The sequence below is a fragment of the Hippopotamus amphibius genome, chromosome 11 (assembly GCF_030028045.1).
Source record: "Hippopotamus amphibius kiboko isolate mHipAmp2 chromosome 11, mHipAmp2.hap2, whole genome shotgun sequence".
Classification (NCBI taxonomy): Eukaryota; Metazoa; Chordata; class Mammalia; order Artiodactyla; family Hippopotamidae; genus Hippopotamus; species Hippopotamus amphibius.
The window spans coordinates 13,068,210-13,086,124 of NC_080196.1; the positions used below are offsets into that span (position 1 = coordinate 13,068,210).

General features: G+C 40.3%; 1 protein-coding gene across 1 annotated transcript in view; it reads left to right on the forward strand.

Annotated features, from left to right (window-relative positions):
• Nucleotides 1-8,437: 8,437 nt before the first annotated feature.
• Nucleotides 8,438-17,915, forward strand: part of CAP2 (cyclase associated actin cytoskeleton regulatory protein 2) — a 127,963-nt gene continuing 118,485 nt past the window's right edge. The window contains exon 1 of the mRNA XM_057698592.1: nucleotides 8,438-8,558. The gene's annotated coding sequence lies outside the window, so the exon portion shown is untranslated. The remainder of the gene's footprint in view (nucleotides 8,559-17,915) is intronic.

Below are 17,915 nucleotides of genomic sequence, written 5' to 3' on the forward strand. Positions count from 1 at the left end.
GTTATAGAGGTTAGAATAAAGAAAAATAGTTATTCAATGTTAAAATATGAGTTTTCATGACAGTAAAAGAGTTTGATTGTGTAGTTGAAACATCTAAATACAAGAAACTACATAAAACAAGAGAAGTCCAAGTACATACTAATGACTGTAGATGGCTTATCAAACATGTTTGAATGGTACCACACAATTATTCAGACTTTTCTGTAGTTGTGTTTTAAAAAAGAAATGTGGGCAGATGGGTCTTATTTTACAGATCTCTTTGACACTTTTTATGAGGTTGTAGCAAATCATTTGAGACTTGTCTGAAGATCAAGTTTTGTTGAATGAAGAATGAATTTTCATTGCTACATCTGTGAGAAGTAAATAAATCACTTTTTTTTCCCCAAAGTCAACTTAGAGTTAAGCCCCACATCTTCTCCTTCTTCCTCATCATGTCAGAAACTGGAACTATAAACTGTACTCCATTGTGTGCTGTAGAATCCTCTCCCTTCCTGTCTATCACCCTCTCCCACAGGTATTTATAGAGGTTACATTGATTTTATTTCATCCACCATTATTTCATCACCACTGGGAGAAGTTCACAAAATTACAGATACTTATTCAAAAATGGAGAAGTTCACCCATTAATGCTTTTTTTTCTCTTAACTTTTTATTTTTTTATTTTTTACAATAAACTGCGTATATTTAGAGTGTACAATTTGGTATTCCAGTCTCCCAATTCGTTCCCCCCGCCCCAACCCTCCCTGCTTTCCCCACTTGGTGTCCATATGTTTGTTCTCTACATCTGTGTCTCTATTTCTGCCTTGCAAACTGGTTGATTTGTACCATTTTTCTATAGTCCACATATATGTGTTAATATACAATATTTGTTTTTCCCTTTCTGACTCACTTCACTCTATATCCTTAAAACATGAAATCGAAAATATAGCCCTTTTAGACTCTTTCCATTTAAATTCAGGGCTGCTTTCAGGGAGACCTGCCACATGGTCATGGGTAGTGGACTTGGAGGTTTTTATCCCAGGCCTTGGTTCCATGTCCCTGAGACACCCACAGCCCAGCCATCCAACCCTGTTGCCACGAGCTGGTTCTAGCTCTGGCTTTGTCCGTTCTCCCTGCCCTGCACAGAGCCCCATGCCTTTCCTGCTGTCTTCTCCAGGCCCTCCCTCCAGGCAGGCACTGCCAGATAGATCTATGAGTATCTTTGCTTTTCTCCTCTCTGCCACACACCTCCAGTTTCTCCAGGCTCCAGCCTTATTGATTCTTGAAAAGTGGAAGCATGGACAAAGAGCCAATGGTGAGTGAGTCCCCAGCTCCTCAGTCAGAGCCTCCTCCCTTCTTCCCACCACGGGTCTACTAACTGTTAACAGGTTCAACAAGGCCCAGAGAATTTCTGAAATGGCATAAAGTGAGCAAAGTTATGTTCTCTCTATATCATGTAAAATCTAGCTGCCAGTGGTCCATGTGAGATATTAAAAAGGACAATTATGCAAAACTAAGTCTTTCCTATAGCTTCAGACATGTTTCAGGGAGCACTTGTGGGTGCAGGCAGAGGACCCCCTCATGACCACCACCAGAAGCCCAGATGGGATAAGCAAAAGGGTGCATGTTGACTCTCTTTCCTTAAATCAGGAATTTCCCTCTGTATGATCAAGCTCTTGTGCTGGCAGCTGAGAAATCCACTGACAGCTGGGGAGTTATTTTCTCCTTTGGTCACAAGATGATGGAGATAATCTAGGGTGGGAAGTGTGGGGGAGAGAAGGAGGAGACAAATGCTCGCTGCTCTGACCAGAATTGGTAAGAAGGCTCATAGATCTTCCTTTTATGTAGATCAGACACCTAAATAACTCCTGAGTCTAGTCCTTACATTTGATGAGAAGCAACTGGATCACATCAACAAAACTCTTGAGGTGTCATAAAGAAGGATTAAGATTTAAATCAGCCTTTTTCCTTTTTTTTCTTTTTGGATCTTTACAAAATATTTAATCTGGATTGTGTTGTTTCCAAAAAACTGAGGAATCCACAAAACTCAATAGAATACTATTTTCCAAGTATGAGATCTAGCCAGGAAAATTATTTGAAGTTAATCCTTCCTGTTTTGTTGATGACTGTTGAACTAAAACAGGCAGAAACTTGGATATCTAGAGTTGCCCATTGTAAAACATTTTTAGCTGCCCTGACTAGGAATATACCTGATTAGAGGGAGTTATTGTTTTGGAATTTTCCACTTGCTGTCTTAGAGATTCCATGAAATTACAGGTCAACCCACTCTTTATTTTAATATGTATTAAACATACTCTGAATTTAATATATGCTAAGTATATAATACATATGTACAATATTAAATTCATAATAGACCACTGATTATTATAGTTACTGTTTAAAATTATTTTGAACAGTGAAAGTTTCTTCTAGACAATGCATATTTTCTTGATCGTTCCCTAACTGAATGTTATGTGTCACAATATTCAGTTCAACCAATATCTATTGAGAGCTTTTGTGTGCCAGTTGGGTCGTGGATGGATACTTTGGCATTTCCATCACTTAAAAAGAGGGTTGTTAATTCTGGCTAAGTTGTAGGTAGGCTTCTCCATATCCTTCAGTCTTTCTTTCTTCCCTGTCGTTAGCTGTTCCATCTTACAGCAATAGTGTATAGGCATTACTTCCGCCATGATCAAATGAGAGAGGCAGGTGTGTTCCACTTAATAAACATAATCTTAGTTTTTAAACTGAAATCTAATTCTCAATTTTAGCTATATATTTGGACTTCACTTTTAACTTACAGTGACAAAGTATATTACATAGAAAATATGAAAAGAAATGAAAGAATATACAAATACTAGTGTGTCATGTTAGAATGACGTGATTATTTTTGTTCTATATTTTCATTATTTTTAAGATAGTCCATTAAAATGAAAGATAAATAAGTTTGCCTTCTTACTAATAAACCCTTGTCTAACTGTTGGTCTCAGGCAATTCACCTTCTCAAACCTTCTTTACACTCAGAAGAATTAAATACCATGTTGGCACCTTTCTCTATACTCTTTTTGGATTCAAAGTGAGACCACTAGGTCTCTTAAATTCTCTTGGATAACCTCTCTCCCTTAGACTATCTCTAAACTTCTGAATCTGGCTCTTATTAATTCTGTTTTATTAATATGGTTTATTGTTATAATTATTGATTAATTACAACTAATTATAATTAATTCTGTTACTTCTCATATTAGTTCTGTTTTCAAAGTCATTATGTTATTTCTTCCCAACAATTAAATTTTAAAAATATATATTAAACACCATGGGCAATAGTTTTATTTTCTGTACTATTTCAGACACACTTGTCTCTGAGCTCTGACTTTAAGTGTAGATTTGCTTCAGCAAGCAAACCAATGGAAACTGCTTACTGACCATTGATTGTATGTCATGTTTTCCTTGGTTAGGGCCACTGTATACAGCTGGGCAGGTGTGCCTGGCACAAGGGCCCCTGGCCAACAGGTGAATGGAGGCTATTTGTCAACATATGCCAAGAGGAAGAGACTACAGGCAGCCCTGTCTTTAGCATTACATAATGATACAAAGGAAATTTGATCTATGTGTGGTCCTGCTTTCAGGCACTTAAATATAGATTGAGGAGATTTGGAAAATAGAAAACGGGGGAGGGGAGGAATTTAAGAGAGTAATTTCTTTCCATTTTAATGAATAAACTGTAAATTTATTCAAATTCAAAGATGTTCAATGACAGAAGAGATGAATGTGGACTGGAGTGTTTAGGTATAGCTTCAACAAATTAGTGGAATGTAGAAAGAATCCTTAGGTTTAAGACCAGCAGTCTTATCTATTTCTAGTTACATAAAATTTTCATGCAGGGACAGTCTTATCCACAAAGTGGGTTATTAGAGTGGTGTACACCAGCCCTGTTCATCCTCTCAAATGCCTCTGAACTTTACCTCATCCCCCTCTTAGTGCCTGGGATTAGTGACTTATCCCTTTGAGTTAAGGTATGGCCATCAGAAGATGCCCTTTAAAAAAAATAAGATATTCCCAAAAGACTGAACATACCAAACATGATCTGCCTGGATGATTCTGTTCAGCGAGGCTGATTGCACCTCTGTTCTGGAGAACCAGAGACTCTGTTCACCTGAGCCTGAGATGCTGGTTTGTGGAAGGACTTGGAAAGAAAAAAGCAGATGGGAACCACTTCTCTGTTTTGCACTTCTGTAAAATCATTGATATCTCTATCAATTTTTTGACATAGATCACTCAAAAAAAAATGATAAAAGCTGTGGATCATCTTCTCAGATAAATGCACAAAACCTAAAACGATACACACGATTCATGGAGCTCACAGACTCCTGAAGCCTGTCTAGGGATCTCAGGTTAAGAATCTCTGTTCACTGAACAAATAAAAAGTGTCATTTTTAGTGTCTGTGTGCTGGGGAACCTGGCATTGCTCACCTTCGCTTTCTTCCATTTATAGTTCATCCGCTCACCTTCCGTGCTCATCTTTCCCCCACCTCCACCCCCACCCCCATTTGTGGGTGGACAGAATTATCAAAATGATGACTAAGAATCCTCACCTTGGGAAAAAGAGGGCTGTGTGCTGCTACCTCCAATTTGTTTCCATGTGCTAGGACTATGCAACCAAGAACAAGGTGTAGCCAAAGGAGGCTGGGGCGGTGTGTGGTGGTGGAGGGGAAGTGGGCGATGGGGGTGTTGTTGCAAAGGTTATATGATGTGGCCAGCTGTGCCATACCTTGTAGCTGTTCCATGCAGTGAAAACTCAGTAAAACACCTCCATATCAGGGAAAATTAGACCACATAGTGTAGCCATCAAAGAATACTTTCTCTTACAGATGCTAGGTCAGGACATATGGAAGTAAATAAGATACAAATCTCTACTAAGGACCTTCACAGGGCAAAATTTTGGAATATTTTAAATTTGTTTTTAGAGTCTTCTACTTCTCAAGCACAAGCTTCCAATGAAGGGTCAGGTGGCAAGAGTTGAGTTACCCTGGTTCCCTCTTTAAGAAGAAAGAATATAAAGAACTCATTCACACGGTAAGTGCTCAATAAGTTTTATCTATTATTATTATGCTGTTTGCTCACAGTGTGGCATTTCTAGCACCCACAATGTGTGGATCAACTGCTGGTAAAATTACCATTGATAACTTTCCACTTGGGAATTATTAAAATGAAATACAAACACTCATGGGGCATTGGTAATGTTAGAGTTTCAAAACTCTTAACTCCTGAGAAGGCATGTTTGTGGAGGCATGACATCATTGTCCATTTTTCCTCATGGGCTGGGAAAAGCTCCAAAAAAGAACACTGTGTTCATTGGCTGTTTTCCATTTGCTGGTATGGTCTCTTACTGGAAAAGGGGAAAAGGGATTCAGGTAAAATAGCAAGGGGCCTGTAATCTGGTCTCAGCATCTCAGCAGCCATGAGGGTGGAGTAAGCTTCACAGAGACCTGGGGCCCTAGCATAACTTCATTTAGGGCACAACTTAGAATTCAGGGACCCATTCTCTCTCCTTGCACCTCTCTGAGCCGCGTGAACACTGCTTAGGAAAAGGATATATTTGGGTTTGTTTGTTTCCATCTAATACACCCCTTTGGGAGAGAACTCTTCACCAAACCAGCTCAGAGATGGTTAGCCTCCTGCACATAAGACTGTTCCGCAGGTGTGCTGGGACATCAGGAGCAGATTCTGGGAGAGGATCATGGAACCCTGGGTTTCACCTGATTCTTGTAGGAGCTTTATAGACTATAAATTTTGAGGTCCTGAGTCACCTATTCTGTGTTGAGATCCTAGCAAAGTCCTTTCATATAAAATAGTCAATTTAAAAGTTTTACACTATATAAAGAGAGGAAGAACAGCAGAAGGATTCTAACTATGGGCCCCCCTCTTCCCATGTGTCTGGCTGGTGGCAACTGGAATGTTATCCAGAGGGATAAAATCAAGGGGAGGAGGAGTGTCAGATGCAATGTAGAGGCCCAAGGAGGAATACAAGGAGAATATTGTTAGCTTTGGCAATGAAGGGGACATTCATTCAAAGGAAATGTAAGCAAAAGGTGTAGAAGTTTAACATGGCACCAGCCTCCTCGTACAGCAGATAATGAGGTCATCTGTTAAGGAGAAAGGCAAGGGTTTGGACTGGAATCTCAAGGTCTGAAAAGATTTAGAAGAGCCCAGTGTCTGTCCTCTTCTTTCCCACTCCACCACCCTCAGAACTAATCCTGTAAAAGAAAAATGTATTGATAAATATGTACTCAACGACCTTTCTCTGTGTCAGTCTTGGGAAAATAGCCTTGAACCTCTAAACAGACATGATTCTTGCTTTCTTGTAACTTTCGGTCTAGCTGGAAAATATGGACAAAAAATGTTAGAGAGTTGTGAGGAAGAAGAGTTCACTGGGGGGTAGCCCCATTGGGGCACCTGTCACACAGCAGACGGATGCTATGCGATGTGGAATTAGTTAAGGGGAGAATTCAGCCGCTGGGTTAAGACGCATTACTTTCCCCTCCAAACTAGTGAATTATTTCTTAGAGAATTTCCCTGTCTCCTATTTTTTTTTCCAATCCTAGGCAGCACCACCATGTTAACTGTTGTTATCATGATTCTTCTCCAAAACTGTCAATAATCCCCCAGTGCCTGCCCCTTAGGGTTCAAACAACTTGGGCTCAGATTGAAGCCCACCATCTGCTGGGACCTATCCTTTCTTCCCAGATCTGGGTCCCACAACTCTCCATTTCAGCTAAGTTCACCCACTGTCCTTCATACATGTCCCATCCTTTATCACCTCTCCACTTTCGTCCCTACTGTCCTTTCATCGAGTGCCCTTCTCCCACTGCCTGTTCTCATTGTCATCTCTGCTTGAAGACTCAACTCTTCCTTCCACCAGGATGCATTCTCTGGTCCCCAGCACTAGAAGCAAGCTCCCTCTCCTGCACATCCACAAACTTTGTTCATATTTCTCTTAGGACATGTTTTATAGTTCTCCTTACACTGTAGTTATTTTTGTACTCTCTTCATCTTCTTACTATCTTACAAACCTAAGGGAAGGATTTGTGCCTCATTGACCTTTATACTCCATAGTACTTTATAATCCAGGGCAAAATACACTCAGCTCAAAGAAATGCTCTATTAATGCTCACTGAAGTTAATGCCAGAGAAAAAAAAGTCATGTTAGACTGGATGCTTGGAAATTTCCTGTGAACCTGTAAAAACTGGTTTTTAAGGATATATTATTTTTTGCATTCCTGGAACATAAATGTATACATATATAATTTTATTCATTTTTCAGGATAAATGTATTGATTACCTACCAAATGCAAGGCATGTGCACGATAGGGACAGCACTGGCCCTGGATATTTGCAGTGTATGCATTCATTTAGCAATGTTATCAATGACATAAACAATGTCATTTTGTTTCCCTTCTTTCCAGACAAAGGGGAGCAGAGAGGCACTCCTCACCACTGTTGGACAAGAGCAATGTGTGTAGGAAAAACCTTCATTTAAGTTGTGTCCTGTGGGTCAGAATAAGCCTTGTAATACACAGAACGAAATTACATTCAATTTAAACACTGACAGATAATACTGGCTTTTTAGATACTCATCCTAGTGTTTGGAAATTTTGCTTTAAGAAGTATCAATCACCTTTTTCTCTTTTCTCTGTAATTATTTTCCTAGCATTCATTCAATGAAGAGCTTCAAGTCTACTTTTTCAGATAGAAATAAACTAAGGAAAATACGAAAATTGAAAATCAATGTTTCCCTTCCAACAGTGTTTAAAAAAAGGCAAAAATCTCCAATTTTGTAATTATAATCAACATATAAACAGGAATGGCCACAAATACACACAATAAAAGTAAATTGGTTTAGGCTACATTTATTTTTGGACAATCAGGCAATTTTTTAAAAAGACGTACGTAAAATACATTTAAAAATAGATTTTAAAAATGCTGTTACACAATATGAGTGCATCTGACCTTGATGCCTAGCTAAAGTGTTGCTTATCCACCTCCGTCTCCAGCCTGGACCTTTATCCCTGTACTGGGGTTGGGGAACACACAGGCCCGTCTCTTGCTTCCTAAGGACCCATCACTTCTCTGCACAAGTGTTTGAGGATCCAATCTGTGGCTCCTTCAGCCAGGAGCCTCCCGGATGTTTCCAGACTTCTTTGCAATGCTGCCTGATGCGGCGAATTCATTTCTTTCCGAGCCTGCCGCCCTCTGCCTTCCTCATCTCCCTCTCTTTTCTCCCACGGCCCATCTGCCCCTCCTCTCCTCCATCCCCCTCTCCTCTCCGTTCCCCTTTATTTCCACTCCCCACCCCGGAGCTTGGCTCGCCTCCCTTCCTGCCTCTCCCTCTCTCTCCCCCTCGGCTTGTCTGTATTTGGAGCTCCCGGAAGCCGCCGGCCACTCTCCCCAGGAGCAGCGTGACTGACACCGACTCCTACTCGGGGGGGAGGAGGAGGGGAGGAGGGCAGGCGGGAGGAGGGCGCGAGCGGCCGAGCGCGGATTGGCATCGCCCAGCCCCAGACGGCAGGACCCCCGAGCAGGTAGTCCGGAGCGGCCGGGCCGGGCGGGGCCGGCGGGCAGGTGCGGGGGGCGCCCCGCGGCCGCGCTCGGAAGTTGCGCTCCGTGGGTGGGCTGCGGAGGGGCCGCGGCGCGCGGCGCGCGAGGAATAAAGGCGGGCGGGTGCCCGTGCGGCCGGGGCGCCGGGGACGCGGGCGGCCGCGGGGCCTGGGCGCCGGGCCCCGGGCGCCGGGGCGCGGGCGCGGGCGAGCGCCCCAGCTGGGTCGGCGGCGCGGCGCTCCCTCCCCCGCCGCCTGCCCGGGAGGCGGTGCGCGCGCGCGGCGGGCTCGGGGCCGGACCCCTCGCCGAGGCCCCGCTGCCGCGCTCCAGGCCGGTCCGACGTTGGGGGTGCTCGCGCGTTTGGCTCTGAGGCTCGCGGGGGTGCAGGGTCGTTGGGCGGGGGGTGTCATCGGACTGCATTTGAGCGTAGCCCAGGAAGTGCTGGAAAGAAGCGGACCTGGCTTCTCTGCACAACCTGACTTGAGGCCATGAGTCACTTTAAAAAAATGCAGAGGCCGCTGAGGCATTGAGGGACAGCTCCGAAGAGGTCACCTCACCCCCGGGTCTCTGTCTCCTTCGGGTAGACGGTGGCTTGTGGAAGTAGCCTCGTCGTCATCACTCTGGGGGCTAATAATCGCATGTGCAAACGGCCTCGCCTTTATTGCCCTCAGTGGTCTCGGACATCACAAATCGGCTGCAAGTTTCAGCGATATTTGAATTGGTGCATTCTCCAAAATGAGTGACTGTGGGTGACTACATTTAGGGTAGTGAACTAGGATTAGGTCCAAACAGCCAAAGCAGAGATGAACACAGCACAAAAGCTCAAGACCCTTTTGTTATGTACTCATGGAAATGCAGAAGTCTGTGGGACTTAAACTACCAAAGTTTACCAGAATTGTTTGCAGAGTACTATTTCTTTACTGCTCATATAAGACTTCTTTTTTATTTAAGGAACATAGCTTAGAATTCTTGGTAAAATATCTATTTAATTTAAGATTGCAACTGTGGAGTGATCTTTGAGGAAATTGTTCTCATACATACTAGAGTGTAATTAGACAGTAAGCCTCTTGAGGGCAAGGGTGGCGTTTTGGGTAGTTTTTACTGCACCAAGCAGTATTTGACTCACAGCATGTAATGAGCAGGCAAAAGAAGTTTGTTAAAATGATTAGCCCAATAGTTTGAGTGTGCCTGGATCGTAACTTTTGGAAGACACCACATTAGTTTACAAGGAAAGATTACTCCATGATCCCCAAATGTAAAAATCCTTAATAAAATTAGAATCGAAATATCATATAAATATTTATTAAAGTTAAAGAGAAAAAAATTGACTATGAGATTCATGAGGGTGACTGTCAAGGCGTTCTTGGCTAATAGGAAATAGGTTTTTGTAGAAGTGAGAAGTAATTTAACTTGTTGATATAGTGTAAGGTTTGGCAAACTTTTAAGTAAAGGGCTGGGTAGTAAACTATGGTAGGTTTTCTTGGCTATGTGATCTCTTTAGTAACTCATTTGTGCTCTTGTAGCTTAAAAAGCAGCCATGGATAATATCTAAAGGAATGGTGTGGCTATATTCATGGATACTGAAATTTGAAGTTCATATAATTTTCATCAGTAATGAAACAGTCTTTTTTTGCAGGCATTAAAAAAATGTAAAATTCGTTTTTAGCTTGGGAGAGGAGAGGGAGACACAGAAACAGTAGGGAAGATAGGGCAGGTTTGTCCTGTTGCTGGTAGTTCGCTACTCCCCGCTACCATGTGGTAGAATTTGGAGGGGAACCTTCTGAAAGGATTAATGGGCCAGATTCTCCAGGTGCCTAAGTCACACCCAGGCGTTAAGTTAATGCTTTCAAGAGTAGCATTAACTTATTTTGGGCATTACAGTGTTTTGTATTAAATATTTCCTAAAAGATATCTTTATGCATGAGGTTTTATTATTTTAAATATATATTGATATACTTTATTGTTGTTTTTAATTTTCTTTTTAAAAAAATTAAAATAAATTTATTTATGTATTGGCTATGTTGGGTCTTTGTTGCTGCACGGGCTTTCTCTAGTGGCAAGTGCGGGCTACTGTTTGTTGTGGTGCATGGGCTTCTCAGTGCAGTGGCTTCTCTTGTTGCAGAGTATGGGCTCTAGGCTCGCAGGCTTCAGTAGTTGTGGCACACAGGCTCAGTAGTTGTGGCTCACGGGCTTAGTTGCTTCTCAGCATGTGGGATTTTCCCAGACCAGGGCTTGAACCTGTGTCCCCTACACTGGCCAGGTGGATTCTTAACCACTGTGCCACCAAGTAAGTTCCTTAAATTTCTTTTTTTTTTTTAAGAACTTTTATTGAAATACAATTGACATACAATAAACTGCATGTATTTAAAGTGTACAATTTGATATTTTTTTCTTATTAGTAATGTATATATGGCAATCCCAATCTCCCAGTTCATCCTACCCCAACCCCCCGCTTTCCCCACTTGGTGTCCATATTTTTGTTCTTTACATCTGTGTCTCTATTTCTGCCTTGCAAACTGGTTGATTTGTACCATTTTTCTAGATTCCACATATATGTGTTAATATACAATATTTGTTTTTCTCTTTCTGACTCACTTCACTCTGTATGACAGTCTCTGTGTCCATCCATGTCTCTACAAATGTCCCAGTTCCGTTCCTTTTTACGGCTGAGTAATATTCCACTGTATACCACATCTTCTTTATCCATTCATCTGTTGATGGACATTTAGGTTGCTTCCATGTCCTAGCTATCGTAAATAGCATCGCAGTGAACATTGGGGTGCATGTGTCTTTTTGAATTATGGTGCTCTCTGGGTATATGCCCAGTAGTGGGATTGCTGGGTCATATGGTAATTCTATTTTTAGTTTTTCGAGGAACCTCCATACTGTTCTCCATAGTGGCTATAGCAATTTACATTCCCACCAACAGTGCAAGAGGGTTCCCTTTTCTCCACACCCTTTCCAGCATTTACTGTTTGTAGATTTTCTGATGATGCCCATTCTAACCAATATGAGATGATATCTCATTATAGTTTTGATTTGCATTTCCATGAGGTTTCATTTTTAATTCGTTAATTATGTAATATACATAAAGATAATTTGCTGTTTGCGTAAGCTGTAAACATAATATTCAAATGGTCACCTGTAACCCTGTCACATCTTTAAAAAACTAGGGCTTAAGAACTAGAGAATTGTGAAAAGGTAACCCACATGGGAGAAAATATTTTAAATGGGAGAAAATATTTTAAAATCCTGGATCTGATAGGGAACCTGTATCCAAAATATATGAAGAGTTCTTACAACTCAATAATAAAAAGATAAGTGACTCAATGTAAAAATGGTCAAGATATCTGAATGGATATTTATCCCAAGAAGATATACAAATGGCCAATAAGCACATGCAAAGATGCTCAACATCATTATTCACCAGGAAAATGCAAATCAGAACGAAAGCTAGGTACCACTTTACACCCACTAGGATGGTTTAGAATCAAAAAAGTCAGATAATAAGTGTTGGTGAGAATGTGAAGCAATTGGAACCCTTATACATTGCTGGTGGGAATATTATCTGGTACAGCTGTTTTGGAAAACAATTTGGCAATTCCTCAAAAGTTAAAGAGGTACTATATGATATAGCAGTTTCACTCTAAGTATGTATATCCAAGAGAAATGAAAGCATATGTCCTATACAGAAAAAACCTATACGCAAATGTTTATACCAGCACCATTCATAACAACCAAAAGGTAGAAACAACCCAAATGTCCATCAGCTGATGAATGGGTAAATATCAATAAAAAGTGGTATATCCATACAATAGGATATTATTTGGCCTTAAAAAAAGAAGGAAATACATGATACATGCTACAACATGTATGAACCTTGAAAACTTTATTCTTGGTGAAAGAGGTGAGTCACGAAAGAACATTGTATATTTTCTGATCACATGAAAGTGTTCAGAATCAGGGCAATAAATAGAGACAGAAAGTATATTAGTGGTTTCTTAGGGATGGGGGTTGATGGTGGGGTGGGGGTGATAGTTAAAGTGTACAGTTTCTTTTTTTAAAAAATTATGTTTTGCTTTCTCTAGTTGTGATGAGTGGGGCCTACTGTTCATCTCGGTTTCTCGTTGGAGTGGCTTCTCTTGTTGTGGAGCATAGGCTCTAGGTGTGTGAGCTTCTGTAGTTGTGGCACGTGGACTCAGTAGTTGTGGCTCATAGGCTCTAGAGCGCAGGCTCAGTAGTTGTGGCACACGGGTTTAGTTGCTCTGTGGCATGTGGGATCTTCCTGGACCAGGGCTTGTACCTGTGTCCTCCGCATTGGCAGGTAGATTCTTAACCACTGCACCACTAGTGGTGTCCCTAACCTCACTTTTAAAAAACTCAAAATTAAGTTTTAAAGAATTATCCATATTGTTGCACATAACTATATATTATTTGTTGGCAAATATTCTACAATTTATTTATCCATTCTCTTATTGATGAGTATTAGAGTTGGTTCCCATGTTTTGCTTGCTTTGGAGACTTTTTTTCCATGTCTTGACACATTTGCAAGTTCTGTGTGAATGTAAATATACCATGTATTTTAATGGCCAAAAAAAAGTTGATTCCCCTTCTGACTTATATGTTAATGGTATATCCCCAGCTTATTCATTCCCCCAAACCAAGTGATTAGAACGGATATCCCGACTTCTCATCCCATTTAAGTTCTAGTTGTAATATCTATTTTCTCATGTCCTCAGAAGTGTGGGAAAACACTATTCTAAAATTTTACAACTGAATTTCACACTTAACCCAGTTACTTACAGGCATCTTCATCCTCTTATATCACTTGGTTTTAGGATGGGACAGAGGACAACTTTATTAAATCAAAGGAATACTAATTTAAGCAGCGTACATAAGTGGTTACTAAATTTCACTAACATTTTCTTTGTATGTGTATAGTACTGGGTGATCTAGTGTTTCTAACATGATTTAGTTTGGTTATCTGATTATCCTGGTAACATTAAGTCAATTTAAAATGTGATGTTTTAACCTTGGGCTCCTTCTGGGTCTGCCCTGATTCAGGCTATGAGCTTTTGCAGTTCATTCAGATTTCTGCTTGTACTCAGGAAAGGGACAAGCACCCTAAGATCAGAACAGGCCATTGTAAGACAGTTTTTTTTAAAGTTTTTGTTGTTGTTGTTGTGGTTGTGGTAAAATATACATAACATAAAAGTTACCCTTTTAACATGTATGACTAGTTCAGTGGCATTAGGTGCATTCACAGACTTGTGCAACCATCAGCACCATGCATCTCCAGAACTTTTCATCATCCCAAACAAACCATGTCCACATTAATGATAATTCCCTACTCCCCCTTCCTCCAGCCTCTGGCACCCTCCATTCTACTCTCTGTCTTTATGAATTTGCCTGTTCTAGGTGCCTCAAGTAAGTGAACTCATGCGATATTTGTTCTTTTGCATGAGCTTTTGTATCCGAGGGGGAATTCCATCTTGTTTTGTTATTCTAAAGTAGACCCACTTACAGCAAACATATTTTCTTTTACTGAGAAATTATGTAATAAGATCATTTCCCTTTCATTATACAACCCTGTATAGGAAGGAACATAGAAAGTTGTGTAAAACAAGAACTTTCATTTATTATGGATGTGATCTTCATCTGCCCTGTCTAGTTAATTAGACATCTAATAATCTTTGCTTCTCATTGACCACTTAGCCAAGAGGAGAAGATGCAGTAGTCCCTAATTTTTAAAATTTTACACCTGTGTGATGAATGGATGAATTAAGTAACCTTTGAGGTTCCTGATGGCTCCCAGCTTCTCAAAATTTAAAGGCCATTCTGCAGTATAAAAGCCTAATCTAAAACAATTTTTGTTTTGATAGGAAGGGGTATTAAAGAGCAGGAGAGTCTGGAAGACTGAAAATAGAAGTGTGGTCATCTAAATGGTAGTACTAAAGAGGAGGATGGTCCTGGAGAAGCTAGATGCTTCTGCTCACCTCTGTCCAGTGGCAGGAAGCTCAGATATCTGTCATAGTGAGTAGGTTGATGGAAATGTCCGTTTAAATGGGTTGCTTGGCGTTAGGTAGACTAAGTGCAGAAGTCTTTCCTCGGCATCATCTTCAAGCATGATAGAAGCTGTGGCGAGAGATTTTCGGGGGTTCAGTGTAGGTTCACAAATATTTAGGGGAAATTTTGAAAATTTAAGTATCGATCCCCCCTCTGTTTCCATTTCTTACTTATTTCTTAGTACTCTCCTGCTGCCCTCTGGCTGTTCAGAGTTCCCCTCCGTGTGGACAGCCCTCCATTCCCTGTCCTTTCATCCTGCTTCCAACAGCCTCTCCCGTCATTAGGACTCCTCCTTTCTCAGTGTCTCTTATGAATGGAAGGTGGACGATTATCTAAATAAAGTTCTTCAGTAACTGAAAGCTTTAAAAGAGGTTTGTTCACGCAGGTGAGTCTGTAGGTATATAGAATTAGGGGTGAGGCTCATTTTTATGCTTCTTGCTTTCAGCTGGGAGTCTTCAAACTGGGTACATTTACTATATGCAAAAGACTTCCCTAAGGTCCATGCACATGAGTGTTTGGAGAAAATAAATTTACAATTCTTCATCTGTCATAAGTGCCTTTTACCTAAGGCTGATCTTCTAGAGAGTGGGTTTATAATGGAGACACAGGTGCCCTTTCACGCTTCCTTTTTCTTAATTGCCTTTCTCTTACTTTCCATAAGAAAGGCCTTTCTCTAACGCGTCTTGTGAGTCCAGTTTGCTAAACGGCCTATCTCTAACCTGTTTTACTAAAGTGCGTTGCCCAAGAATATAAAAACCTAGGGGATGGGGAGAGCAAAAACGAGGGACATTTCAGAATATCATTTTTGGTATGAATGATTCTAATGCCTGGAAAGAAATCCTCTAAATCTTGTGTTTTCTAAATCTTTGTTAACGCAAAACAAAACAAACAATCAAAAAAACCAACTGAAGTTTCAGTCTAATCCAATTGTAAACTGATGTTAAAGGATAAATTTTAAAAGACAATGAAATCGTGATTCTCATACATGTAAAAAAAAGTTAACATTAAAAAAAGTTCTTTAAAAATGAGAGAGCCAGGAAGGTCTTACAATCAGTTGAAAGTAGACCATTGATGGGAATGCTAAAATGAATTTGCTAACAAGCTTCTTCCACAGTGGGAGAGGGAACTCCAATGAAGTTCCACAGGGTAAATTTTATTTGTATGCCTAGAGACAATTATTACTTGCTTTACTATCAGTTTTCTACAAATTAGCTTTTATTTCTACCGAGTTGTAAAACAGCCTAGTTGTGGGCAATACAAATGGCTGAACAACTCAGATGGATGAGTAATTAGGATACTCACTAAATTTCAGTCTTCCCAAATTTTTTCTTACACTGATGATTTAAATAATTTTGATATTTCATCACCATGTGATGTTTAGTATATAACTGAAGGAACTCAAGGAGTTCAAAAAATTGAGTGACATTTTGGGACTTCCCTGCTTGTGCAGCGGTTAAGAATCTGCCTGCCAATGCAGGGTACACAGGTTCGAGCCCTGGTCCGGGAAGATCCCACATGCCATGGAGCAACTAAGCCTGTGCGCCACAACTACTGAGCCCTAGTGCCACAACTACTGAAGCCCACGAGCCTAGAGCCTATGCCCTACAACAAGAGAAGCCCATGCATCACAATGAAGAGTAGCCGCTTGCCACAACTAGAGAAAGCCTGTACACAGCAATGAAGACACAATGCAGCCAAAAATAAATAAATAAAATAATGTTTAAAATAAAAAAAAATTGAGTGACATTTCTACTACAAAATTTCATCTATTTGCATCTCATTATGTGAACAGTTTCCCAGCATTTACATTGATAAAAACAAAAATTGAGAATCAAATTGATGTTCAACCTTGACTCATTCTAGCAATAAGAATACTCAGCCACATATGCATGAGATAACTGAAAAATAAGAGAGCTCAAAAGAGAGGTTTCCAATAAAAAATGCTTTTCATCTACATTTACTATTTGTCAACATTTATAATATTTGTGTAGTTTTGATAAGTTCATTCTAATAAGAGTTGCAGGGTTAACAATCAGAAGAGCACTCTTTTTACCACTGAATTTAAATAAATAAATATATATATATGCTTTTGATGCAGAAAAGTATGATAGGGTAATGAATAAAAGACATTAAAGCATAAAATATGTAAAACTAGGATAAACTCTTGTAGGGCAAGAAGAATGGAAATGTAAATAAAAGGAGAAATATAATCATGCAAAACTTTTTGACTGTCAAAGAGCAGCCTGTTTATGTATTCTTTTAAAATGAATGATGATGAATTTCAGTGGATGTATTTCAGCAAGTGATAAAATAGTTTTACTTTTACATGTCAGTATTTACAAAGTACTGGAAGTTACATTCTTCACAATAATTCACATTTTGGTGAAAGTTTTTATATGTCAACCTGAAAATGTGCAAGAGGGATTTACAAAATTCTTTTAGGTTACATACATGTAGGAATTTGAAAATCCCTTTGAGGCTCATCCTGCCTCTGTTTTCTGGCCAAAAATAAGAGTCTGATGAGGCAAACTATTTCTGCAAGTTTAGTGTTGATAAATGAACCAATTCATTGATTAATACAGTGACTCCTTGTTCTAGTAGATTTAGAGAAGACATTTAAGAACTAAAGTTCTTGATACTTGTGACACCTCTCCAAAGAGAATGATAGCTCATCACATTTTATTAATTTCTTTTTAGGCAGTTATATCTTTACTCATCCTATTCTTCTCTTGGAGGCACTCACTGTGATGCATTACATGTATACGTGTGTATGTGTATAATAACCAGAAAGATAGCACTCTTTGGATCTGTAAATGTATAGCTTTCACCAAGTTTGGGAAGTTTGGGGCTGTTATTTCTTTTCTTTTCTTCTTTTAAATAATGTTATTTATTTATTTTTTGGCTGCATTGGGTCTTCATTGCTATGCATGGGCTTTCTCTAGTTGCAGCGAGCAGGGGCTACTCTTCATTGTGGTGCGTGGGCTTCTCATTGAGGTGGCTTCTCTTGTTGCAGAGCACAGGCTCTAGGCACGTGGGCTTCAGTAGTTGTGGCTTGTGGGCTCTAGAGCATAGGCTTAGTGGTTGTGGTGCACGGGGTTAGTTGCTCTGCGACAGGTGGGAAGATCCCAGGCCAGGGCTCGAACCCATGTCCCCTGCATTGGCAAGCAGATTCTTAATCACTGTGCCACCAGGGAAGTCCCCTTGGCTGTTATTTCTTTGAGTGTTTCCTTGCTCAGTGTCTTTGTCCTCTCCTGGAATTCCAATGACACTAATAT